This window comes from Rana temporaria, chromosome 7 (assembly GCF_905171775.1).
Source record: "Rana temporaria chromosome 7, aRanTem1.1, whole genome shotgun sequence".
NCBI classification, from domain to species: domain Eukaryota; kingdom Metazoa; phylum Chordata; class Amphibia; order Anura; family Ranidae; genus Rana; species Rana temporaria.
In genome coordinates, this window is record NC_053495.1 from 166,193,371 (window position 1) to 166,219,742 (window position 26,372).

General features: G+C 42.2%; 1 protein-coding gene across 2 annotated transcripts in view; it reads right to left on the reverse strand.

The window, feature by feature from the left end:
• PAPPA2 (pappalysin 2) overlaps positions 1–20,989 on the reverse strand; it is a 364,705-nt gene extending 343,716 nt beyond the window's left edge. The window contains exon 1 of one of the 2 annotated variants that reach the window (XM_040360367.1): positions 20,878–20,989. The gene's annotated coding sequence lies outside the window, so the exon portion shown is untranslated. Of the gene's footprint in view, positions 1–17,769; positions 18,097–20,877 lie in introns of those variants that run through there. The other variant, XM_040360366.1, reaches the window with a different exon arrangement.
• Between the last annotated feature and the right edge of the window lie 5,383 nt (positions 20,990–26,372).

Consider the following 26,372-nt stretch of genomic DNA (forward strand, 5'->3'; position numbering starts at 1 on the left):
GACAAAGCTTGTAAGAATGTTTGAAAGCAATCAGGGTGGACACCTCTGTAACTGTTTTTAATTGTATCTGGAGCCTTACGTTTTAGCTGCGATGTCTTGTTGCAAGCCTCAAAACTGGTGTCCAGCTTGGGACTGATGTCTTTGTGTAGGGCACCATGACTGCATGCTGATATGCTGATGATCAATCCAAGGAGCATTTGACTAGAAAACCCTTTGAGGAACATCACCTCTTTGGACCTGCTTTTGACACTGTATTTAGCAACACATCTGGCAGCAGATTCAGGCTAAGGCAAGAGGTCTTTAAAGGAGTCGGAGGGGCTCAACACTTCTTCTTTCAATCATTAAGCAGTTGTTGAGGAGATTAAGGCCTTAGGTTTGAGGCCTGACTTCAGTTAATTCCTCTGTTAACCCTTCTTCATGAAGGCATAACCCCCACTTCTACAAGTGGAGGACTGTTTGAGAATTTTGATGAATACTTGGGTAGTTTTCTTTCTAGGCATTTGAAAACTCCCTGTAGTTCCCTGATTTAACCTTTGAATTGGGCTTCCCTGCTAACTGTCCTTCAGCTTTAAGTGTTAATACACTTAACAGGGTCTCTTCCCAGGCTGTTCCAGGTACTCCATACCCTGAATTTGTGTGTTTCTATTCTAATAGGAATTCATCTGGTAGGATGTCACCCCACACAGACACTCCCAACTCGTGTCAGGTGAATTCTTTGTCTTTAGACACTGTTTAGCTCTTTATGGTACATGGTGCCCTTCAGCCTTCTGCCTCTGTTTGGTAGATGGTTGTCGGAGTCTCTAAGTTCTTGCTGGTCTGGGCTGAAGGTCCTGATAGCAGCTCCTGTCCGTGTCTGGAATGTTAGGTTGATTCTCCATACCTCTCATTAATGGTAGTTTCCCTTGTGGTTGGATCCTTTCCTCATATGGTTTTGATTCAGCATTCGTTTTCAGATACTTCTGTTTCAAAATTTAGTTTCAAGTTCTTCTTGGACCTTTTAGTGGCTCCTGTCCACCACTCGATTGGATTTCTCTTGGATGTAACTACTATTTAGGAATTCCTGTGTCTTTAATAGACGAAGAAACAAAAAAGGATTTTAGTACTTACTGTAAAATACCTGGGACCAGATCCACAAAGAACTTACGGCGGCGTATCTATTGATACGCCGCAAAAGTTCTACGATGCGCTGTCGTATCTTTGTTTTGTATCCACAAAACAAGGTACGCCTGAATGTGGGCTAGATCCAACTGACGTACGTCTTAGTACGCCGTCGGATCTTAGGTGCATATTTACGCTGGCCGCTAGGTGGCGCTTCTGTTGATTTCCACGTAGAGTATGCAAATTAGCTAGATGCGTCGATTCTCAAACGTACGTCCGCCCGGCGCATTTTTTTACGTCGTTTACATAAGGCTTTTTTCGGCGTAACGTTACCCCTGCCTCTATGAGGTGTATGCAATGTTAGGTATGGACGCCGGGAATAGGGCTTTGCGTAAGTTACGTTCACGTCGAAAGCATTGACTATTTGCGACGTGATTTTGCCCATGCGCACTGGGATACATCCACGGATGGCGCATGCGCCATTCGTAAAAAGCGTCAATTACTTGGGGTCATACCAGATTACCATACAACACGCCCACTCCAAGCCTACTTTGAATTACGCGGGCTTACGCCGGCAGATTTACGTTACGCCGGCCCGCATATGGGAGCAAGTTCTTTGTGGATACCCTAGAAGCCACTCTGATTTACGGCGGCGTAGCGCATATGAGATGCGCTACGCCCGCCTAAATATACGCCCGTTTTTGTGGATCTGGCCCCTGAAGTCTATTGAGGCACAAAGATTCCACCCCTCTGCCTTTTTATTGTCTCTCGTACTGCTTGTTCAAAAACCTTAAGCATGTTAGTTAGAGGAAGGGTTATAGTGGAGGCTAAATTGTGTTTTTTCTATTTGCCAGTATCTAATCCTCCTCTAGATGGCCATATAACCTAACAGTTAAGAATGCCTGTTTTCCTTAATAGACTGCAAGAAAAATTTTACTGTAAGTACAAAAATCTTTTTTTTTTTTTTTACAGCCCTGAAGTTGTGTTCCAATGTATCAATTAAGTTGAGGGACGTATATTAATAAACCATAACAAGCAAACAGAAACAGTTATGAATCCACATATGTACTGTATATACATTCCTATTATGTGAAAAAAAAAAAATAATGAAAGAAAAATAAAAGTCCTGCTTAATTCGAATTGCAGGAAAGAGGGTGTAGCGGTACCCCCTATAGAGTCACTGATTAGTGATGATTGAATGTAGTAAAAACACAGTCATCCAGATAATGCCAGCACAAATGATGCTGATGACCAGGGTTATTTTCCTGATTATGCAGAGGTCACTACCACACACCCAATGAGGACTCAATGCACACTGACCCAGTAACCAGTCTAGGGGATGTCTTTTGAGTTTTTAATGCTGAAAAACGTGTAACTGGGGAGGGGTATGGGGCATGGGATACTCCAATCACTGCTAGCTCCAAATAAGAGGACACTAACTTCACTGTCCTGTAAATAGAACTTCTTGACTTTTGAGTTCAGCCCCCCTCCTCCTCCTTCCCCAACGGCTGGGCCATTTACAAAGTGAAGTGCCCTTCGTGCATATGCAGTAAGGAAGTGGCTATGAAGGTGCAAGGTTTCACTGTTTATCACCCTTAACCAAGATGGTTGCAGCAGCACCCAAGAAATCAGCTCGGATGAGGACACCGTTGAATTTGTGGACAGGTAAGTGCCCTATTAATAAAAGTTAGCAGCTACAGTATTTGTAGCTGCTGACTTTAAGTTTGTTCTGAAGGAGCCGGGAGCTCCGTTTTAACTTCCTGTTGCCTTCTAGTGAAGTGTTAGTAGACTGGAACCTCAAGGGCGAAGCCTCAGGGGTGACTCTGAAGTTGCAGGTATAGACCCCCTGGCTTTGCCACGGCAAGGGTTGCCACCTCATCCCTTTGAATCTGAACACATATTAATAACACAGCCACAGAACCTGTGTAATTAATATGTGTTCGGGTTTAAGGGGATGAGGTGGCAACCCTAGCCACAGCCAAGACCCTTATTAGCATCAATATAGATCAGCATCCAAGCCTTAAAGTGGTTCTAAAGCCAAAAGGTTTTTTACCTTAATGCATTCATTCTATGGCTTTCTATGGAGGCACTTGCTGAGGAGGAGGAGCCAGGAGTACTGGTGGGGGACCCCAGAAGTAGAGGATTGAAGCTGCTCTGTGCAAAACCATTGCACAGAGCAGCTAAGTAGAACATGTTTGTTATTTTATTTAAAAGAAAAAACAAAGCTTTAATATCACTTTAAGACATGGCAGCTTCTCCAGCTGATGAATCTCGTAGGGAAGTTAACCTGGCAGATGTAAGGCCCCAATCTAGATTATGGGCCAGGCTCCACCCACCACCAGAATGCACTATTCTGCACTCGCAGCCATTGACTGTAAGAGCTGATCAGATGCTGGTTTTCAAGTATGTCCCTTTTACAAAAGTCGTTAGTCAGGCTTCTGTCGGATAGACAGCTGTACACACCGACCAAATGTTCAACAGAAACTGTTTGATACCAGCCGATATCTAGCACGTGTGTACCCAGCCTAACTTGCCCCAGGGACACAGGCAGCAATAAAACACCTTCTTTTTGGCAGATTAGAGGAAGGCTAGAACCCCCTATTAGCTTTTTATTAGACCCATTGTAGACTTCCTCGTATTCCATCCCATTGACTAGGGTAGACAGTGAGGGTAAATCACCCCATTGAGACCTCAAGACAGCAATACAATTCTGAAAAGTTTTAACCTGTTCCCACTCTGTACAAAACTGGAGTTACACTTTAAAGTAAAACTAAAGGCAAAACAGTTTTTATTTTGGATATTGTAAAGAGAGAATTATAACCAGACAGTGACATCTGTGACCCATTGGAGAGATTTCCCATTTTCTGTCCCGTAGCCAAAACAGGAAGTGAGAGGAAATTCCTTCAAAGTAAGGGAATCCCTGGTTGTCACTCGTGTCTGAGGAAAGGATTTAATTTTAACTCTCAGTGATAAACAAATAGAGAGGGTGAATCTGTCTAACAGGGGCACAGACAGCAACAAAATTTTGACAGATGTTTAAATCTCTCTCCACTCAAAATAAAGTTTTGCCTTTAGTCATACTTAAAGTGTCACTAAGTCCACACCATAAAAAAACTACCAGTAAATGGTGTATTACACGCTGTTCATACTCACTCAGTCACTGTACGGCCCCATACACACAATAGAATCCATCCGCAGATAAATCCCAGCAAATGGGTTTCTGCGGATAGATCCTATGGTGTGTACACGCCAGCGGATCCGTTTCCGCAGAGAAATCTCCTCTGGGATGGATTCCAGCAGATCGGATATTTGCTGACATGCACAACAAATCCATCTGCTGGAATCCATTCCAACGGATGGATCCGCTCGTCTGTACAGACTTACCGGATCCATTCGTCCAAAGGGATTCCCCGCACGCGTCGTAATGATTTGACGCATGCGTGGAATTCCTTATATGACAGCGTCGCGCCCGTCGCCGCGTCATAATAGCGGCGACGGCGCGACACGTCATCGGCAGAGGATTTCAGCGCGGATTTCAATGCGATGGTGTGTACACGCCATCGCATAGAAATCTTCTGAAATCCTCGAGAGGATTTATCCGCGGATACGGTCCGCTGGACCGTATCTGCGGATAAATCCTCTCGTGTGTATGGGGCCTAAGATTTGTTTTTTCTATACTGCAAAAAAAACTGGTTGATCCTGCTGCTCTCTATCTTCCTCTGTCTAAGTCCACAATTCAGCTAGGGACTTTGCACAGCTGTGTTGGCAGCTCTGCACATGCTCAGTTTGCAGTGCGTTTCTATGCTCAGCATTTCCACTTTATTACATTTGAGCAGTTCGTGTGACTATAGAGTAAGGTGACCAGATTTTTTTAATGAAATCCAGGGACATGTTTTTATTTTTTTGGGCAAATGGTAAACTATTTTATAAGCATATCCTTAAATTATGCACTCAGAGTGTGGGTTGTCAGCATCCGGGGCAAGGCAAGACATTTTTGCCCTCTAACCCGCAGACTTTTAGCACTTTCTGAGTCCTTTCCACTAGTATGCCCCATACACACGACTGGTTTTCTCATCGGAAAAAGTCCGATGAGAGCCTTCGGCCGGGAATCCTGACCGTGTGTATGCTCCATCTGACTTTTTCCAACAGGAAAACCCGGCTGGAAAAAAAAAGAGCAGGATCTCTTTTTTTTTCATCAGGAAAAATCCTAGCGTGAAAACCAATTGTCTGTATGCAATTTCAACGCGCAAAAAAAGTGCATTCTCAGAATCAAGTCGACGCATGCTTGGAAGCATTTAACTTTGTCGTATTGTTGTACGTCACTGCGTTTTTGACTGTCGGAATTTGGTGTGATCGTGTGTACGCAAGACAAGCTTGAGCGAATTCCGTCGGGAAAACCATCACCGCTCGAGTGTATGTGGCAGTACAGTAGTACCAACCTACCTGATTCCTATCTGACCTACCTGACTACTGCACTAACCTACCTGATTCCTACACTGACCTAACCGATCAATACACTAACCTACCTGATTCCTACACTGACCTACCTGACCACTGACCTACCTGATTCCTACACTGACCTACCAGACCACTGACCTACCTGATTTCTATACTGACCCACTTGATTCCTACACTGACCACTACACTGACCTACTCGATTCCTACACAGACCACTACACTAACTTACTTGATTCCTACAATGATCTACCTGACCACTACACTGACCTATCTGATTCCTATACTGACCACTACACTACCTGATTCCTACACTGACCTACCTGATTTTTATGCTGACCACTACACTGACCTACCTGATCCCTACACTGGCCACTACACTGACCTACCTGACCATTACACTGACCTATCTGACCATTACACTAACCACTACACTGTCCTACCTGACCACAACACTGACCTACCTGATTCTTATACTGACCTAGTTAATCCCTACACTGACCACTACACTGGCCTACCTGATTCCTACATCCTGCATTACTCACCCCCCCCACACACACACACATTTACAGTGTAAATTGATTGATTTTGCTCAACTCTCCATGGCCTCCATCATCATCCATTGGAGCAGGAGACTTTTCTGAAGTCTTGCCACTCAGCCGCACCTCAGTATCACCTGCCGAGAGCTCATCCTACAGCCGCTGTATGCTCCGCCCCTCCACTCCTCTCCCTTCCCCGTTCTCACACACGCGGGCCAAGTCAGTACATGCCTCATCAAAGGTGTAGGGGGCCGGTCATGACATGCTGCACATGGCTGCAATAGAACACTTGGGGGGGGGGGGGGGCTCAGTAATAATTTTGCGCCCCCTAAATATTACGCCCAGGACAAGAGTGCCAGCTTCCCCCCCATGCTATACCACTGCAATCCGGGACAAAACCGGGAACAGACTTGGTGCAGGGACAGTGTACTCAGTCCGGGGACTGTCCCCAGAAACCGGGGACATCTGGTCACCCTACTATAGTGGCGTATACACAGTGGTGAATGAAAACCCACTCCCTACCTTCTCCTCCATGTCCGCTTACCACCTAACACACTGGTGGTGGGATATTACATGTATACTAATAGAGGCTTCACCTCCTTCTAATTCTAAGGCCCCGTACACACGTCCGAGGAACTCGACGTGCCAAACACATCGAGTTCCTCGTCGAGTTCTGTGTTGAAGCCGCCGAGGATCTCGGCGGGCCAACTTTCCTCATTGAACAACGAGGAAATAGAGAACATGTTCTCTATTTGGTCCGACGAGTTCCTCGTCGGCTTCCTCGGTGAAAAGTGTACACAAGACCGAGTTTCTCGGCAGAATCCAGCTCCGATCGAGTTTCTGGCTGAATTTTGCCGAGAAACTCGGTCGTGTGTACGGGGCCTCAGACACAAACTGGAGGAATTTGACACCGACTGTGACTGGCAGAAATTCACCCACACCATGTTATTGGCAAAAATAATAAAGATTTAATTTCAAATATATACTTGTATGGCAATTTAAAACAGTTTATTGATATTTATTTTTACTCCAATTGTAATTGTCAAAATGTGTTTCAAATGCTGTTTTTTCTCCCTCACAGAAAAATTATCTCTGTAAATCAGTCAGGGACTTCTGTATTACATACGGTAGTGCTGTCCTTTTTAGCTTTGTGAGAGGAGGAGATAGCAGAGTATAGATCTCATTGATGTACTTCTGTATCATTGTCCGTATAGGGTTTCAGGGATTTCAGGACCTGGCTGTTCTGTTTAGCAGGGGTGTCGGGATCAGGAGAACTCTTATCTGTTTGCCTGAAGTTAAGATCTAAATTAGTAGCTATTTTCCATCTATATGAGTTAATGAAGGTGGCAAAGGTATGCAGCTTTGGTAATATTGCAAATATAGCGTTGGCTTATTATGTAGCCTATGCAAGGAAGCGGTGGATATAAAACACCAATCTGGTGTGTATTTTTTATTTCTAAAGGCTAATATACATGGGATTTTGTATTTGTCTGAGCTTCTTCATCATTCCTATAAAACGCAGTGTGAAAAGTAGCTTGAATCAGCTCATTGAAATTGTGAAACATCTAAAAGGCCTGAAAGAATATTACATTCGACCCGACTTGAGTCTGAGGTCCATCTGCACAAGCTCTAAGCCTCACCTTAGGATTATTTTGTTGTCTGTTATGAACATTTGATCATACACACACGTTCTACATGATCACATAAATGTATTGACTTTCAAATGCAAGAAATTGCTAGATGGGAATTGATCTGTTTTCTATTAAATCATATATTCTGATCATATACATTAGTGGTATAGAAATGTATTAAACAGAGAATTTCTAATGAGAATGATTTCCCGTGCTTTTGAAAAGTCTGCCTGATATTTGACAGGTTATCTGCCGACTTGCAATCATTTAAAACCTGAAACAAACTAATTATCTTTAAATGCACTTCATCAAATTGGAAGAAAAGTCCCTAATGCCAACATTATAAATAAATGCAAAACCAACAGTTTTTTTCTGTATATACCTGATCTCCTATTGCCTTGAGGCTCGGTTCACACTGATGCATTGCGGGAAACGGACAGCAATTGCTGCATTTCCCCGCATAGCACTGTGTTCATGTGATCTGTTGCGGGTGTCAATTAAAGGGGTTGTAAAGACAAAACTATTTTCCTCTTAAATTAAAGTCTGACAGTAGCTGATAAAGTAAAAAGTAATGTTTTGCATTATAACTAGTTTGATACCTGTTGAAATTGAGCTGTTTTATTCACCTCCAGCACTCCTGAATCGTTATTCTCACTGACTTCCTGGTTTGCGGTGCGCATTCATTCTTGCTACATCACGGCCTAATGGGAACTACAGTTCCCATTAGGCTTAGCCTCCATGCCTGTGAGGGATAAGAGAGCATCTTCACGCAGAGCTGTAGTCATAGGGAGGGGGAGAGCACATTCTGCTTTCCACCATGCAAAACGGCTCAGATGCTGGTGGAAAGCAAAAAGAGGAGAGACAGGAAATGGCATTTTCAAACCTGGATTACTGTATTTTGGAGGTCAAAAGGAAAAACGAAGTAAGTGATATTTAAATGCTCTAGCTTACAGCAATCAATTGATCTAATAAAAAACAAACCTTTAGTGTTCCTTTAAGGCTTGTTTCAAATATGTCTGGACACAGTTTCAGTGCGGCTTTTCAAAGGAGTCCGATGCAGTTTCATTCATCTGTTCAGATGTGAATTTGTTATGTGTATGACACTTGAAATTGCACCTGAATCATAACCTTAACCACTTCCCGCCCGCACGGCGGGTTTTTATGGCAACATTGTGGCTCTGAATTGCCGGGAGGCCGTCTATATACGGCCTCCCGCCTCCAGGCCACTGGGGGGCGCCGGCGGTGTGCGCGCACGCCCGCCGCGTCAGTCAGGTGCCGATGTGCGTGCCTGGCAGGCCGCGATGTCTGCCAGGCACCCGCGATCGGCGGTCACGGAGACAGGGACATGGAGCTCCACGTCCTGTCAGGGAGAGGAGACTGATGGTGGGTTCCTTGTACATAGGGACAACCATCGGTCACCTCCCCCAGTCACCCCCCTCCCCCACAGTAAGAATCACTAATTAGGGAATACATTATCCGCTTCCTCGCCCCCTAGTGTTAACCCCTTCCCTGCCAGTCACATTTATACAGTAATCAGTGCATATTTATATCATTGTTCACTGTATAAATGCGAATGATCCCAAAAATGTGTCAAAAGTGTCCGATGTGTCCGCTGCAATATCGCAGTCCTGACAAAAATCGCAGATCGCCGCCATTACTAGTAAAAAAATAATAATAAAAAAAAAAATCATAATTCTATCCCCTATTTTGTAGACGCTATAACGTTTGCACAAACCAATCACTATACGCTTATTGCGATTTATTTTTTACCAAAAATATGTAGAAGAATACGTATCGGACTAAACTGAGAAAAATTATTATTATTATTTTTTTATTGGATTATTATTATAGCAAAAAGTAAAAAAAATTGTTTTTTTTCAAAATTGTCGCTCTATTTTTGTTTATAGCGCAAAAAATAAAAACCGCAGAGGTGATCAAATACCACCAAAAGACGCTCTATTTGTGGGAAAAAAAGGACGCCAATTTTGTTTGGGAGCCACGTCGCACGACCGCGCAATTGTCATTCAAAGCGGAACATTGCTGAAAGCTGAAATTTCACCTGGGCAGGAAGGGGGTATATGTGCCCAGTAAGCAAGTGGTTAAACAGTACAGTACTCTTTTAAAAAATGCACTGCGGCTGGCCCACAGATATGTGAACCGGTTCCATAGAAAGCCAGTTTGGCTCACATGTCATGCGAATCGGATGAGGTTTAAAGCACATCCAATTTTCATATACAGTAAAACCTTGGATTGCGATCATAATTCGCTCCAGAAACTTATATTTTATCTCTTATTTCAAAGCGAATTTCCCCATAAGAAATAATAGAAACTCAAATGATTCGTTCCACAACCATTTATTCATAAGTCCTTCAGTTTATTGTCCATATAAAAAATTATAGGTTGTGTAACCATAAAATGTCCATCCACAATTGGAAGCCTCCACAGGGGGATTAGAAGCAAAATCAAGTAGAAGCTACAAAGTATAAAAGAGAAGAGAGGCGCCTCTAAGTGTAGCAATAGGTTGCTAAATGTTGTACCCTCATTAAATATAACCATATTATTGCTACACTGAGGCCCCGTACACACGACCGGATCTGTCCGCTGGGATTTATCCGCGGATCAGTTCCAGCAGATAGATCCGGTCGTGTGTACGGCCTAGCGGACATAAAAATCCAGCCGACGTATTTTCAGCGGATAAAAAATTCTTAGCATGCTGAGAAATCTATCCGCTGGAATCCTGTCCGCCTGACTTATACGGTCGTCTGTACAGACTCACCGGATAAGTCCGTCCGATCCCATCCCTCGCATGCGTCGTATTGATTCGATTCGTATTTACCTTCCAGGGTCGCGCACGTCGCCGCGTCATCGTCGCGGCGACGGCGCGGCCACGTCACCGCGGATGTATTCCACGGGGATTTTGATCTGATGGTGTGTACAGCCATCAGATCAAAATCCGCCAGAGAATTTATCCGCTGGAAACGGTCCGTCGGACCGTTTCCAGCGTAAATCCTCTCGCCTTTACGAGGCCTTAGAGGCACCTCTCTTCTCTTTTATACTTTGTAGCTCCTGCTGGATTTTTCTTCTAATCCCCTTGTGGAGGCTTCCATTCTTTTAAACTCAGTTGTGACATGACGCTACTTGTATATCAAGACATCGCTTGTATATCAAGTCAAAATGTATTAAAAATGTTGCTTGTCTTGCAAAACGGTTTCAAACCAAGTTACTCTTAAACCAAGGTTTTACTGTTAGGCCCCGTACACACGACCGAACATGTCTGCTGAAACTGGTCCGCAGACCAGTTTCAGCGGACATGTTCGGTCGTCTGTACGTCCGACCGGACAATTTTCCAGCGGATCGGATAGGTTTCCAGCGGAGAAATGTTTCTTAGCATGCTAAGAAACATGTCCGCTGGAAGCCTGTCCGTCGGACATGTTCGGTCGTCTGTACAGACTCACCGTACATGTCCGCTCGGTCGAAAGCCCTTGCATGCGTCACAGTGATTCGACGCATGCGTGGAAGCATTGACCTTCCAGGGCCGCGCACGTCGCCGCGTCATCGTCTGCGTGGATTTCTGTCTGATGGTGTGTACAACCATCAGACAGAAATCTCCGAGCGGACATGTCCGCTGAAAACTGTCCAGCGGACCGCTTTCAGCGGACAGTCTGTCCGTGTGTATGAGGCCTAAGTGTACCGAGCCTTTAAAGTGGCGTTCCACACAATTTTTCAACTTTACATTAATAGCATTCTAGCAATCAAATCATTGTCCAATGGAATGTATTTATTTTTTTTTTGCTAAGGGTTACCTGTGTAGGAGAGCTTTTAATGGCGTTGACAGTCTCTGCCACCCGCAGACATGCCGTCATTTCCGGCGGCACACTGTCTCCTGGGAGCTGTGTCATAATTCCCAGGAGTGGGTGTGGATGGCCGCCGCTCGTTCTCGTGATACTCTGAAACCGGAATTGATGCCATGACGCCAGTGATTATCTTGGTTGCCATCACAACAGGGTGAGCCCTTCCGACGACGCCACCCGTTGTGATGTCAACGTCGAAAGTGTACGGTGCTGTGAGCCGTACATACTAAGCATGCGCAAGTGATTATCTTGGTTGGCATCACAACGGGGTGGGCACTTCTGACGCCGCCGCCTGTTGTGATGGCCACGTCGGAAGTGTACGGTGCTGTGAGCCATACATACTGCGCTTGTGTGAAAACGGGCGGTGCATGCTGGTCGCTCAGCTGCACCGAAACCCGGAAGATAGTGCTTGTGGGCTTCACATGCCCACAAGCAAAATGGAACATGCCAGGGGCAGAAGATTGTAAGATATCCGATGATCGGAAATCTTCAATCGAGTGGCGATCGAAGCGCAATACGTGAGTGTTTTAATTAATAGTATTGTAAAAACTATATTTAAAAAAAAAATTATTTAGTATGAACTCCGCTTTAAGTTAATGACACCCCAAAAGCAGGTCACAGAACGCAGTGAGTTTGCTTGAATCAGATCGCATAGGTATTAAAACCCAATTGTGACCTGATTCCAGTATGGCAAAAAAAGGAGCCTGTTCCTTTTTTGTTGGAATGCAGTGCAATTTGAGCCACACAAAATGATGGGCTCAAATCGCACTGCACAGAATCACATGTACTTTGCACAGGAATGCACAGGAATGCGGTGCGGCTCATAGCAGTGGTGTACACACAGCCTACAAGGTTATCATATCAATACATTTAGGGCCAGTTCACACCAGACGCAGATCAGTGCAGTCTTGTGTGCATTTTTTCTGCACTAAAAATGCATGCACAGTGTTTTCCAAGTATTTCAATGGATCTAGTTCACAACAGTGCAGTAAGTTTCCGGCCAGTATCCGATGCAGAAACTGACCAGAAACTGACTGCATGGTGTGAACTAGAGCCAACAGGAGCCATTGAAATACATGGAAAACACTGTGCATGCATTTTTAGTGCAGAAAAAATGCACACGAAACTGAACGGAACTGTGTCTGGTGTGAACTGGCCCTTAAACCTATCAACACTTTCCCAGGTTGCTATTATAATGCAGTTTAGTTTGATCAAACTGACAGTTGCTGCACTACATAAAGTCTAACTACAGCAATAAAAATTCAAAACTTTATTATCTAATTCTGTAACTTTTAAATAGGGAAGAGAAAGATCAGAACCAGTAAACCAACGGAGGAACACGTAGAGATAAAAACCGGACAGAAGATCTAACCCTTACCTACTCTACCCAACATTTGATTGGATTTGCGCTTTAAAGGTAACAGAGCACAAGACAACACTGAGGCCGGAATCACACTAGTGCGTTGCTTTTTTGAGCTGCGTTGTCGTTGCAGATTTCTCTAGAGGGTGTTCTGCAGATCAACTGCGGTTTAGCTGCAGATCAGGTGCGAATTTGGAGACCTGGGAGAACTTCCGGGTGAGAGGAGAGTGGGGGAGAATTGTATTGAGCTGAATGAGAGAAACTCCTGCAGAGAACTGAACACATGTGCGAATTAGATGCGTACCCATAGAAGATAATGGGACTGAATTCGCACCTGAGCCGCACCGCAAGACATAAAAACCGCATGCGGTTTGGAGGCAATACGCAGTGCGAATGCATCGCACATATGTGAACCAGCCTCATTGAAAACAATGTATTTTGAAATGTCCTGCGAATTAGATGCGGTTTAAACCGCACTCAATTCGCATAGGTGTGAACCTAGCCTGATAGTGAAACATCAAGGCAGCCTAAAGGGGTTGTAAAGGTGCATTTTTTTTTCCTAAATAGCTTCCTTTACCTTAGTACAGTCCTCCTTCACTTACCTCATCCTTCCATTTTGCTTTTAAATGTCCTTATTTCTTCTGAGAAATCTTTACTTCCTGTTCTTCTGTCTGTAACTCCACACAGTAATGCAAGGCTTTCTCCCTGGTGTGGAGTGTCGTGCTCGCCCCCTCCCTTGGATTACAGGAAAGTCAGGACGCTCTCTACGTTGCAGATAGAGAAAGGAGCTGTGTGTTAGTGGGCGTCCTGACTCTCCTGTAGTCCAAGGGAGGGGGCGAGCACGACACTCCACACCAGGGAGAAAGCCTTGCATTGCTGTGTGGAGTAATTTAAATTTAAATGCAAAATGGAAGGATGAGGTAAGTGAAGGAGGACTGCACTGAGGTAAAGGAAGCTTTTTAGGGGGGAAAATGTGCCTTTACAACCCCTTTAATGAGCAGTCTAGTTATTTATCAGCTCTGCCTCTATATTCATATTAAACGCTTTTTTAGGTTCTTAGGGCCAGATTCTCGTAGATCGGCGTTAAACTATGCGGCTGTAACGCATCTCGTTTACGTTACGTGGCTGCAAGTTTTACGGGCAAGTGCTTGGTTCACAAAGCACTTGCCTGTAAAGTTGCGGCGTAAATTCTCCGGCACAAGCCCGCCTAATTCAAATGATCCAGGTAGGGGACGTGGATCATTTAAATTAGGCGCGTTCCCACGCCGATCGTACTGCGCATGCGCCGTCCCTAAAATTTCCCGACGTGCATTGCGCTAAATGACGTCGCAAGGACGTCATTGGTTTCGACGTTAACGTAAATGGCGTCCAGCGCCATTCACGGACGACTTACGCAAACGATGTACTTTTTTAAATTTCGACGCGGGAACGGCGGCCATACTTAACATTGGTTGCCCCTCATATAGCAGGGGCAACTTTACGCGTCTCAAAAGCTACGGAAATGTCGTAAATTCACTGCGTCGTCCACGTGCGTACGTTCAGGAATCTTGCGTAAATAGCTAATTTGCATAGACGACGGGGAAAACCACGTCGGCGACACCTAGCGATGGGGAAAAAAAATGCATCTAAGATCTGACAGCGTAAGAGCCTTACGCCTGTCAGATCTAATGGATATCTATGCGTAACTGATTCTAAGAATCAGTCGCATAGATACGCCGGGCCAGATTAGGAATTACGACGTGCAAATGGCGTTGCGCCGTCGTAAGCCCTTTGAGAATCTGGCCCTTAATTACTGTATTATTTGCCTCGCGCTTTGCTGAACGTTTCTCACCTCTGATTATGAATTGTGGATTTGTGCTTTTGCCCCCCTGCATGCTTCCTGTATGGCTGTGATCTTAGAGTGTCACTTATACATTACATTAGTCAGAGCTGTCCTACACTTCCAGCAAGTGTGTCGTCAGCTGTTCCAGGCAGCAGCCTATGTACAGACTCATACATCCTTATATATTGGCTTCTAAATTAAAACTACAATGAAGTAAACCCATTGGTTACTCTGCTGATGGGGAACATGGCTTTTTCTTCTTTTCCTGTGTCATTTACGTATCTATTTTACTTTTATCTAATACTTTTGTGTATTAGCAATTCTCTTTGTAGTTTGGTTTAAGCAGAAAATTAAAAAGCACATTATTTAATAAGACAGAGAGAGATGTATAGAATGCACTCCAAAATCCTCATTCATTGATGTATCCAAACTGATGGAAACTGAAGTCATATTGGTTGTTATGGCTTACTACGTCTCATTGATTTTGCATGTCAACAAGAAATTTAAACCCCCATTATTGACAACTAGTTGAAATCAGTGCATTACAAGTGAAATACACGCTGTGTAAATTGATGGCGTCTACCAGTATATAAGTGTATGCCGTTCCCACAGCGCTGTCACTTTAAATAATTGATAGTATGAACCTATTTGGACTGCTACTGTTAAAACAGAGCCTAAACGTATGGTCTTTATATTGCAAATTCTATTATGTCAATAGAGGAGGCGCTATATAAGTACCTGAAATAAATAATTGCCACAAAAAAGGTAAATAAAATTGTGTTTTCTCATTCTTAAAGGGGTTGTAAAGGTTTGTTTTTTATTTTCTAAATATGTTCCTTTAAGCTAGTGCTTTGTTGGTTCACTTACCTTTTCCTTCGATTTCCCTTCTAAATGTTTTCTTTGTTTTCTTTGTCTGAATTTCTCACTTCCGTTTCCTCCTCAGTAAGCTGTTCTGGCTGACTAACCCCCAGCCAGATGATGGGGGCAAGCTTACTGAGGAGAAACAGGAATTGAGAAATTCAGACAAAGAAAAAAAAACATTCAGAATGGAAATTGAAGTAAAAGGTAAGTTAACCAACAATGCACTAGCTTAATCACTTAAGGACCCCTTTGCGCTGATATACGTCGGCAGAATGGCACGGCTGGGCACAAGCACGTACCTGTACGTCCTCTTTAAGAGCCCAGCCGTGGGGTTGCAAGCACGCTGCCGGCGGAGCGCTCGCGACCCGGTTCGAGGCTCTGTGACTACGCCCGCGGACCCCGATCGCCGCCGGTTTCCCGCGATTGGTCACAGGAGCTGAAGAACAAGCAATGTCAGTGATTGTCTGTTCCCTGATATAGGGAAAGACGATCACTGACCTCACACGTCCAGCCCCGCCCCCTACAGTTAGAAACACATATGAGGTCACACTTAACCCCTACAGCGCCCCCTAGTGGTTAACTCCTAAACTGCAATTGCGGAGCAGGTAGGGCGGGCTGTGTGGGAGGACCCCCTCACGCACCTGCCATTGCCACCTGGGGCATGGAGAAAGGTGGCAGATTGCCTCTGGGGGAGGCCTGCCTACTCCCAACTCCTGCAGTCCAGCTCCTCTCTCGAGTACATGCACAAAATACACTTTAAAAAAAAGAAAGAAAGAAAAAAAACTGCAATTGTCATTTTCACAGTAAGAAGTGCATTTTTATAGCACTTTTCGCTGTGAAAATGACAATGGTCCCAAAAATGTGTCAAAATTGTCCGATGTGCCTGCCTTAATGTCGCAGTCATGAAAAAAATCGCTGATCGCCGCCATTAGTAGTAAAAAAATAATTATTAATAAAAATGCCATAAAATTATCCCCTATTTTGTAAACGTTATAAATTTTGCGCAAACCAATCGATAAATGCTTATTGCGATATTACGTATGGGCCTAAACTGAGGAAATTTTTTTTTTATATATCATTTTTTCGGGATATTTATTATAGCAAAAAGTAAAAAATATTGCATTTTTTAACATTGTCGCTCTATTTTTGTTTATAGCGCAAAAAATAAAAATACCAAATATCAAATACCACCAAAAGAAAGCTCTATTTGTGGGGAAAAAAAGGATGCCAATTTTGTTTGGAAGCCACGTTGCACGACCGCGCAATTTTCAGTTAAAGCGACGCAGTGCCGAAACGCAAAAAGGTGCAAGGTCCTTAACCTGCATAATGGTCCGGGTCCTAAGTGGTTAAAGTAACCTATTTAGAAAATAAAAAACTAACCTTTACAACCCCTTTAACAGGAAGGACCAAACTTGGAGATCAAGATTAATTAGAGGCAGAATTTATCTCATTAGATTTACTCAGTCCACTTAATTGCAATCTGAACCCGAGAAAAACGTGCAACAGAAACGTAGCAGTACAGTAATTAAAGGAGAGTTTTTATCTATCTGTACTATTTCACAGTATATACAGAGCGCTGACCTGTAAAACATTGATGTTACAGGTCAGCGCTGTGTATATAGTGTAAAGTAGTATTGGGCTACCCCTTAATATAGGGATTAAAATAGATCTTCTCTACCTGCAAGTTAATCCCAGCGCTGGTATTATTTTATGTTTTTTTTGTCTATCTGTGCCTGATTTTATATTACACTGTCATACTAAAATCAGGGTGTAAGCAGCCTTTTTGAATAATTACCTCCAGCGTACTAGTAGCCTTCTGCTATAGGCTGATACCCCTGTAATTAACATTTAAGTGATTTCTATTTTTTATTTTTTACTCTACAATACTGCGATCTTGTTTCACAAACGACAGGTTCGCTTTGAAACATTTTTTACAATATGACCACAATAAAATCACTCAATTGAATACGTAAGGTAGAGAGCATTGAAGATGGAAGGAAGAATCCTAAAATGCTACTGCAGCCATCCCTGCTGCTGTGGTCCTCCATCCCTCTCTTTTCCAAACTAGATTTTGCATGATAACTGCTATAATCAACCAAAAAGACAAAAGCATGCTTTGATCATCGCTGGCAGAAGAATATATTTCACATACCTGGGACAAATGAAATCAGTTGCTTCCATCAGTTGGGTAATGAACTCTAGATACTTTACCAGACAGCACCACTGCTCTCAGTATAGGAGGTCTGTCAATGAATGAGCTCTAGTGGTTCTTTTCATCTGAAAAGTGAGTCAACAGCCGACGCATCTCATCTGGTTGGGTGTATATCTGTTTCAGCATCATGTTGCATACAAGTTGCATGTGTCTACTGACCTACCTAGAACTCCTCTTGGATAAAGTAACAGAAGCTCCTTTACTTTTCTCGTCTCCTTTACGACTACATCTCTGTGTCCCTTTTATCTCTGTTTTTATCCCTTGTTCCCCTCTGCCCCCTCTAGGCGCCCCTTTTTCTGTCCCCCTTCCTCCTATTCATACTCAGGATCTCCTCTCCTCATTTCGCCCCCTTTTTTTTTTCAGTTTCAGGCCCCTCCCTTCACGCTATGCAACCCCCTCTCCTTTGGCAGCAGGTCCCTATTCAGGTGGGTTTTTTTTTTTTATATATATCAGGTAGTGTTGCTCACGAATATTCGCATTGCGAATATTCGACTCGAATATAGCATATTCGAGAAATCGCGCTATATTTCGAATTTCGCGGTGAATATTCGCAATTCCGAATATTCGCATTTTTTCAATTTGATTTTTAAAACAGATCACATCCTATCGACGTCTAAAAGCATTGCTGGTATGATTAGAGACCCTGGGCCGAGTAGCTAAGCTGAGGCGATCCTATTATGTTGCCAAATTGAAAAAAAAAAATTGCGATTTTTCGCTATTGCGAATGCGAAAATGATTGCGAATTTTCGATAACTGTGGTAGGAGAACTCTGATTGTCTCTGATGCAAAAGGGGGGGGCTTTGTGTATGTGTATGTGTATGTTATGAATATTTGTATGTTTGATATTATTATTTTTTGTAAGAAGGAAAAAATTGCGCATACCTTAAAAAAGGGGAGAATACAGCAGCAACTCAAAAATGTTATACAACATAAATTAATACAAGACAGAAAATGGAGTCGCTCTACAAGAATAAAAAATATGTCTAGTGACAAGACATGTGGGCAAATTATAAAATAAGCAAGCGCAAATAACTTGTGAAATACACAGTGAAACAAATATATAAAGAAATATAGTCCCAATAATAGAAAAATAATCTTTCATAAAAATGTCTTTGATATGTGAAGTGAAAAAAAGTCCAAAGCATGCAGCATGAACGTGTTCAATCTTTAAGGTGTTTGATTGACAAACGGCTGTGACAGATGGATAGAGTAAAGAATCACCACCAATGCAAAACACTTTTTATTTTCTATTGTAAAATATCAAGAATATTCTGAGCCAATCAGAGTGCTCCTTCCGCATTTGCCGAATATTCGCAATTATTTTGTATTGTAAAATATCAAGAATATTCTGAGCCAATCAGAGTGCTCCTTCTGCATTTGCCGAATATTCGCAATTATTTTGTATTGTAAAATATCAAGAATATTCTGAGCCAATCAGAGTGCTCCTTCTGCATTTGCCGAATATTCGCAATTATTTTGTATTGTAAAATATCAAGAATATTCTGAGCCAATCAGAGTGCTCCTTCCGCATTTGCCGAATATTCGCAATTATTTTGTATTGTAAAATATCACGAATATTCTGAGCCAATCAGAGTGCTCCTACAGCATTTCTCGAAATTGCGCAATAAATATCGCATTCGCATGTTGCGATATTTCGATAAAATATCACGAATATTCTGAGCCAATCAGAGCGCTCCTCCAGCATTTCTCGAAATTGCGCAATAAATATCGCATTCGCATGTTGCGATATTTCGATAAAATATCACGAATATTCTGAGCCAATCAGAGTGCTCCTACCGCAGTTATCAAAAAATCGCAATTATTTTCGCATTCGCAATAGCGAAAAATCGCAATCATTTACTTTCGATAAAATATCACGAATATTCGAATTTAGCGAATATATCTCGAATATTCGAATATATATTCGAGATATATCGCGAAATCGAATATGGCATATTCTGCTCAACACTAATATCAGGATGAGCTAATCCCTTCTCTTGCCTTAAAATAAATAAATAACTCACTATTTACTACGCTCACTCACGACTTGTTTTGATGAGTGCTGTTCAGATCTCCGAGAACATTACTGCTTTCACACCTGCTTGCCTTGCAAAACGACAAGTCACAGTTGCAGAGTACAAAAATAAAATCTCTATGCCCCTCTTCAGACCCCCATGCTAAGCTCTGATTTACGTTTGCACATACTGTACTACTTTATTCATTCTCCAGGAGAAGAAAAAAAAAAAAAAGCAAGGGAGAGAGGGGAAAAAGATACTGGAAAGACAGGCACATGGAGGTGTTGCTAAAACAAACAGAGAGAAGAAAAAGTAAATTCAAGCAGAATTCTGCAATTGGTGGAAATAAAAGATTAACATAATGGTCTCTACATCTATTAAATATATTCAAAGCTTTTTAGCTGTCTGTGCTTACAAGGTAGCACTGCAGATTAATTGTTAATTGATTTGCACTTCAAGAAGATATGCAACACATGTTGGTGCGCAAGAGCTTGCAATCAGATATGACTTCACAAGAGGGTAATGTAACTGATGCAAGGTTTGTCAGCACTTGCTCTTTAATACTACAGATTAATTGACATGACAAGTAAATATATATATATATATATATATATATATATATATATATATATATATATATATACATACATACATATATATATATATATATATATATATATATATATATATATATATATATATACATATATATATATATATATACATATATATATATATATATATACATACATATATATATATATATATATATATATATATATATATATATATATACAATAAAAAAAGGTGGATACTGCAGAGAGGATAGAGGTTGAAATAGGGAGATCAGGGAATAACACACAATGTAGAGAGAAAAACAGAAAGCAAAAAATGCTGGTGAAGTGAGAGATAGGACAGAGATGCAGGGTCACCAGTTCACAGACACAGACAGTCAGCTGAGTGTGGGAGGACAGCACTTCATTCATAAAATCAGCAGCATGCTCTTACCTAGGCTTGCAAGCGCTTATATTACCTAGGTTGGCACGCTGTTATCTGGCTGTGCAGCTTCTCTTGCTGTTGCTACTAATCCATTCATAACAAGTTTGATCGTTTCCACATCAAGATCCCGGGCAGTTTCGTCTCTTGTCTCCCTCTCTCTCTCTCTGTCTCTCTCTCTCTCTTTCTCTCATACTCTCCACCCCTTTCTCTTTCATTCCCAAGCTCACCACTCTTCACTTCAAAATTTTGGCAGCTTAAAGTGAACAACAACAAAAAAAATAAAAATTGTTCAAACATTTCAGTGTTTTCCTCATTTTATAATTTTGTTTTGACATCTCGAACCTGCTCATTGGTGCTCCATATCTCTTTGCTATCTCTGTATGATTGCGCTTTCCTTCCCCTCCTTGATTTACTAATTTTATTTTGTACCTGATTTACATAAATTGACTGTATGCCGTTGTAATTTATACTGAATGCATTTAAAATGTTTCCTAATATTTAATATTTTTTATAAAAATATAGTATTTTTTGTATTTTTACTCATTAACAATTTGCTACTCTCTTTTCTTTTACAGGAATTGTATTGTGTTTTACAAATTCCTGAACAACATATCATATAACGACTCAGTTAAAGTAGATACATCACAGTACAAAGACCTATGGAATCAAGCAAGTTGGTATTGTAAGTTTACAAAAATAAATGCATCTGAGAACGCAGTTGTAAAAAACAAAATCGGAATAATAATTCTTATTTATCTTTTCATTGAAAGAGCTTCATAATCAAGAGGTACAACTGTATCTTAAGTACTGCAGTACTATAGTCTGTGTTTAGGATAAGTAGGCTGATTGTCTGTAAAATAGTTTGGTGGTTCAATAAGAACTGTCTGTATTCTCATTACAAATTTAAAAATAAAATTAAATGAATGATCGACTAGTTCTGTTTTCGTTGCTGGTTAGATTAGCAGTAGACTGGCGCGTAGAGGTACTCAACAAATATTTGCTTAACTTGCGTTTTGATGGGAGATTTTCCAGGTACTGACATCATCAGCCATGACGGCCAAAATGACGCGGTAGTGTTACTTTTCCTGGTGTGCCGCGCTTTAGCCAGAATTTACTTAATGCTTAAACCAGTGCGTATAATCACAGGCAGGGATAAGGTGGCATCCGAGGCTAGCCAGCAGCTTCTGTTCATTTCCTTTAAGTTGCCATAGATGTTAAACATCAGTGCTAAAACCGAGTCTTCTAGTAAGTCGTCAGACTCTTACGAGTGTGCCGTTTCTCCCATTATGTCATAACGTAAAGGCTCACTTCAGTCAAACATGAAAACTTTCCACTGAAATTCACTCAGGGGACGCAGCCACCTGCTGAGTGACTACAATTTCATCCTGACTTTCGTCTTGTACAGCTGGCTGCCCCACTTGCTACATTTTTGTGGCTGCCAGTATCCTTATTTTCTGAATGATCCTAAATGTGAGTCTTTATAAATACAGCCCAATAATGACAGGTTTTAAGCACTTTGCTTTGCAGTGTTGTGCCAGTGAAACCGTGCAGCACAGAATCATTTGACAAAGGACTGCAGTTCTGTCCAGCTTGGGCAACTGTCTGTTGTTGAGGGAAAGCAAATGCTGCCCTCCAGTATATGTAATATTGAGATATGGTAAACAAATTGTCCATATAGTGGGTACATAGAGATTACTGTGCTTCAGTAGGTTTCAGCCTTATGCCTTTTTGTATCTTCCACATTTAAGTGGTAGTAGATTGTGTCTGTCCTGTATTTAGTCCCCAAGTGGTATGTCCTTCTCAGTTTTCAGTAGTCTCACACATACCATTTGCATAGTTACATACAGCACATTGAAAAAGTATTAATACCCCTTGGAATTTTCCACATTTTGTCATGTTCCAACCAAAAACTTAAATGTATTTTATTGGAGTTTTATGTGATAGACCAACACAAAGTGGCAAACTTATGAAGTGGAAGTAAAATGATAAATTGTTTTAAATTTTTTTTACAAATAAATATCTGAAAAGTGTGGAGTGCATTTGCATTCAGCCCCCCGGGTCAATACTTTGTAGAACCAAGTGTTTTTGGGGATTTCTCTACCAGCTTTGTACATCTAGAAAATGACATTTTTGCTCATTCTTCTTTGCAAAATAAGTCAAGCTCTGTCAGAGACTGTCTGTGAACAGCAATTTTCAAGTCTTGTTACAGATGCTCAATTTGATTTAGGTCAGGACTTTGACTGGGTCATTCTAACACATGAATATGCTTTGATCTAAACCATTCCATTGTAACTCTGGCTGTATGTTTAGGGTCAGTGTCCTGCTGGAAGGTGAACCTCGGCCCCAGTCTAAAGTCATTTGCAGACTCTAAAGCCCTGTACACACGGCCCAGAATCTCGTCAGGACGAGATTCTTAACAAGATTCTCTTGCCGGCCGAGTGTACACATGGACCATTCAAAAGAACCGCTGTTCTTTTTAATGGCACGAACGCGGTGACATCATCGACTACGACGAGCATGCGCTCGTCACATTCAATGCCGTCACCACCATCTTGCTACACCCTACCTATACAAGAAAATAGAGAGCAGGTTCTCTATTTTTCTCGTCTAGATTCTGGGCAGTTTTCCTGACGAGAAACCTCAAAGCCTCGTACACACGCATGGTTTACTCGGCAAGAAAGCTCTGCCAGCACGTGTACGAGGCTTTACAGGTTTTACTCTAAGGCCTAGTACACACGAGAGGATCGATCCGCGGAAATGGTCCTCCGGACCGTTTCCGCGGGTAAATCCTCTGGCGGATTTTGATCTCATGGTTGTACTAACCATGAGATCAAAATCCCAGCGGAATTCTCTCCGCGGTGACGTGTCGCGCCGTCGCCGCGAAGATGACGCGGCGACGTGCGCGACGCTGTAATATAAGGACTTCCACGCATGCGTCTAATCATTACGACGCATGCGAGGGATGGATTCGGACGGATTGATCCGGTGAGTCTGTACAGACCATCGGATCAATCCGCTGGACTGGATTCCAGCGGATCGATTTCTTAGCATGTCAAGAAATTTTGAAAATATCCGCTGGATAATATCCGCTGGATCGTACACACCAGGGGATCTATCCGCTGAAACTGGTCCGCGGATAAATTCCAGCGGATCGATCCTCTCGTGTGTACGGGGCCTAAGATTGCCCTGTATTTGGCTCCATCCATCTTCCCATCAACTCTGGCCAGCTTCTCTGTCCCTGTCCCTGTCCCTGCTGAAGAAAAGCATCCCATAACATGATGCTGCCACCACTATGCTTCACGGTAGAGATGGAGTGTTCAGGGTGATGTGCATTGTTAGTTTTCCGTCACACATAGCATTTTGCTTTTAGGCCAACAAGTAAAATTTTGGTCTCATCTGACCAGAGCACCTTCTTTCACATGTCTGTTATGTTCCTCACATGGCTTCTCGCAAACTGCAAACAGGACTTCTTACGGATTTCTTTCAACAATAGCTTTCTTGCCACTCTTCCATAAAGGCCAGATTAGTGGAGTGCACAACTAATAGTTGTCCTGTGGACAGTTCTCCAACCTGAGCTGTGGATCTCTGCAGTTCCTCCAGAGTTACCATGGGTCTCTTAGCTGCTTCTCTGATTAATGCTCTCCTTGCCCAGCCTGTCAGTTTAGGTGGACGCCCATGTCTTGGTAGGTTTGCAGTTGTGCCATACTCTTTTCATTATCAAATGATGGATTGAACAGTGCTTCATGAGATGTTCAAAGCTTGGGATGTGTTTTTATAACCTAACCCTCCTTTAAACTTCGACCCAACTTTTTTCCTGACCTGTCTGGTGTGCTCCTTGGCTTTTTTTATGCTTTTATGCTGTTTGTTCACTAAGGTTCTCTAACAAACCTCTGTGGGTTTCACAGAACAGCTATATTTATACTGAGATTAAATTACACACAGGTAGACTCTATTTACTAATTTGGAGACTTCTGAAGGCAATTGGTTTCACTAGATTTTAGTTAGGGGTATCAGAGTTAAGAGGGTTGAACACAAATGCATGCCACACTTTTCAGTATATTTATTTGTAAAATATTTTGAAAACCATTTATCATTTTCCTTCCACTTCACAATTATGTGCCAGTTTGTGTTGGTCTATCACATAAAATCCCAATAAAATACATTTAAATTTTTGGTTGTAACATGGAAAAATTTGGAAAATTTCAAGGGGTATGAATACTTTTTCAAGTCACTGTAGTTGGTAAGGTTGAATAAATACAACGGTCCTTCCATTTCAACCTTAGTGTGTGTTTTTCACTACCATTTTCAATATCCTTGTTCATTGTGTTCCCTTAGAATCACATCAAAAGTTTTTTTGAATTCATCTACACCCCCACTAAACACCTCCAAATGCGAAAAGGGAGATCCACATTCTTACTGTTCTAACAGTAAAGAGTCCCTTAAGCAGTTTAACAAGTTGCCACCATCAAATTACAGAGGGGCGGTGCAGCTCTCGTTCTGGGTGGACGTCATATTGCGTTGACCCATTTAAACAGGACATGCGCCCGAATTAGTACGTGCAGCCCTGCACTGTCAGTGGCGGCGTGTCCTAGAGACACAGTTCATCACCAACAGGGGTGAACAGCCAATGGGAATGGCTGTTTACCACCTGATCAGCCATGATCTAATCACGGTCGATCACACATGGTACTTCCCCCGTGAACACGGTGCATGCGCGCGACCGGGAGCACACTGTGCAGGGATGTCGGTGGCGGCATGTTCCCGGGAACACTGCTCATCATCAACACTGGTAAACAGCCTTTGGCCGGCAGCTGTTTACCACATGATCGTCTGTGATCCATTCACAGCCAATCACAAATGTAAACACAGACTGGTAACTGGCTGTTACAACTTCACGCACCATTTCCAGTGTGAGGAATGAACTGCATTACAAGAGAAATGCATTACATGAGATTTACAAGTAAGGAAGATTATGTTAAAGATTATTACTGTTGTTAATCAACTATAACAAAGTACATCTATCAACTACTAGATGTGTAATTTATGTTCCTAGAATGCCTGAAGGTGCTACTTGAATGTTGGGCCTCTGTATGTGGCCAGGCTGTGTAAAAGTCTCACACATATGGTATTGCCATACTCAGGAGCAGTAGAAAAATGTATTTCGGGGTGCAATTTTTGCTAAGTACATGCTATGTGTTAGAAATATTGTATAAATGGAAACACTTGTGTAACACAAAAGTGTTTTCGTTTTCTTTCCATATTTTCCAAAAACTTGTGGAAAAAAATGAACCATTCAAAAGACTCAAAATGCATCATAGCATATACGTTAATGTGTTTGCTTTCCAAAATGTGGTCATTTTGTGGGCGTTTCCATTGTCCAGGTGTTCCAAGGTCTTCAAAAGTGTGATAGGTCGTCATGAAATTATATGTGTAATTTATGCTCCTAGAGAAGAATTGTGGGGAAAAATTACAACTCCAAAAAACTCACCATGCGACTTGCTAAATACCTTAGAATGTCTACTTTCCAAA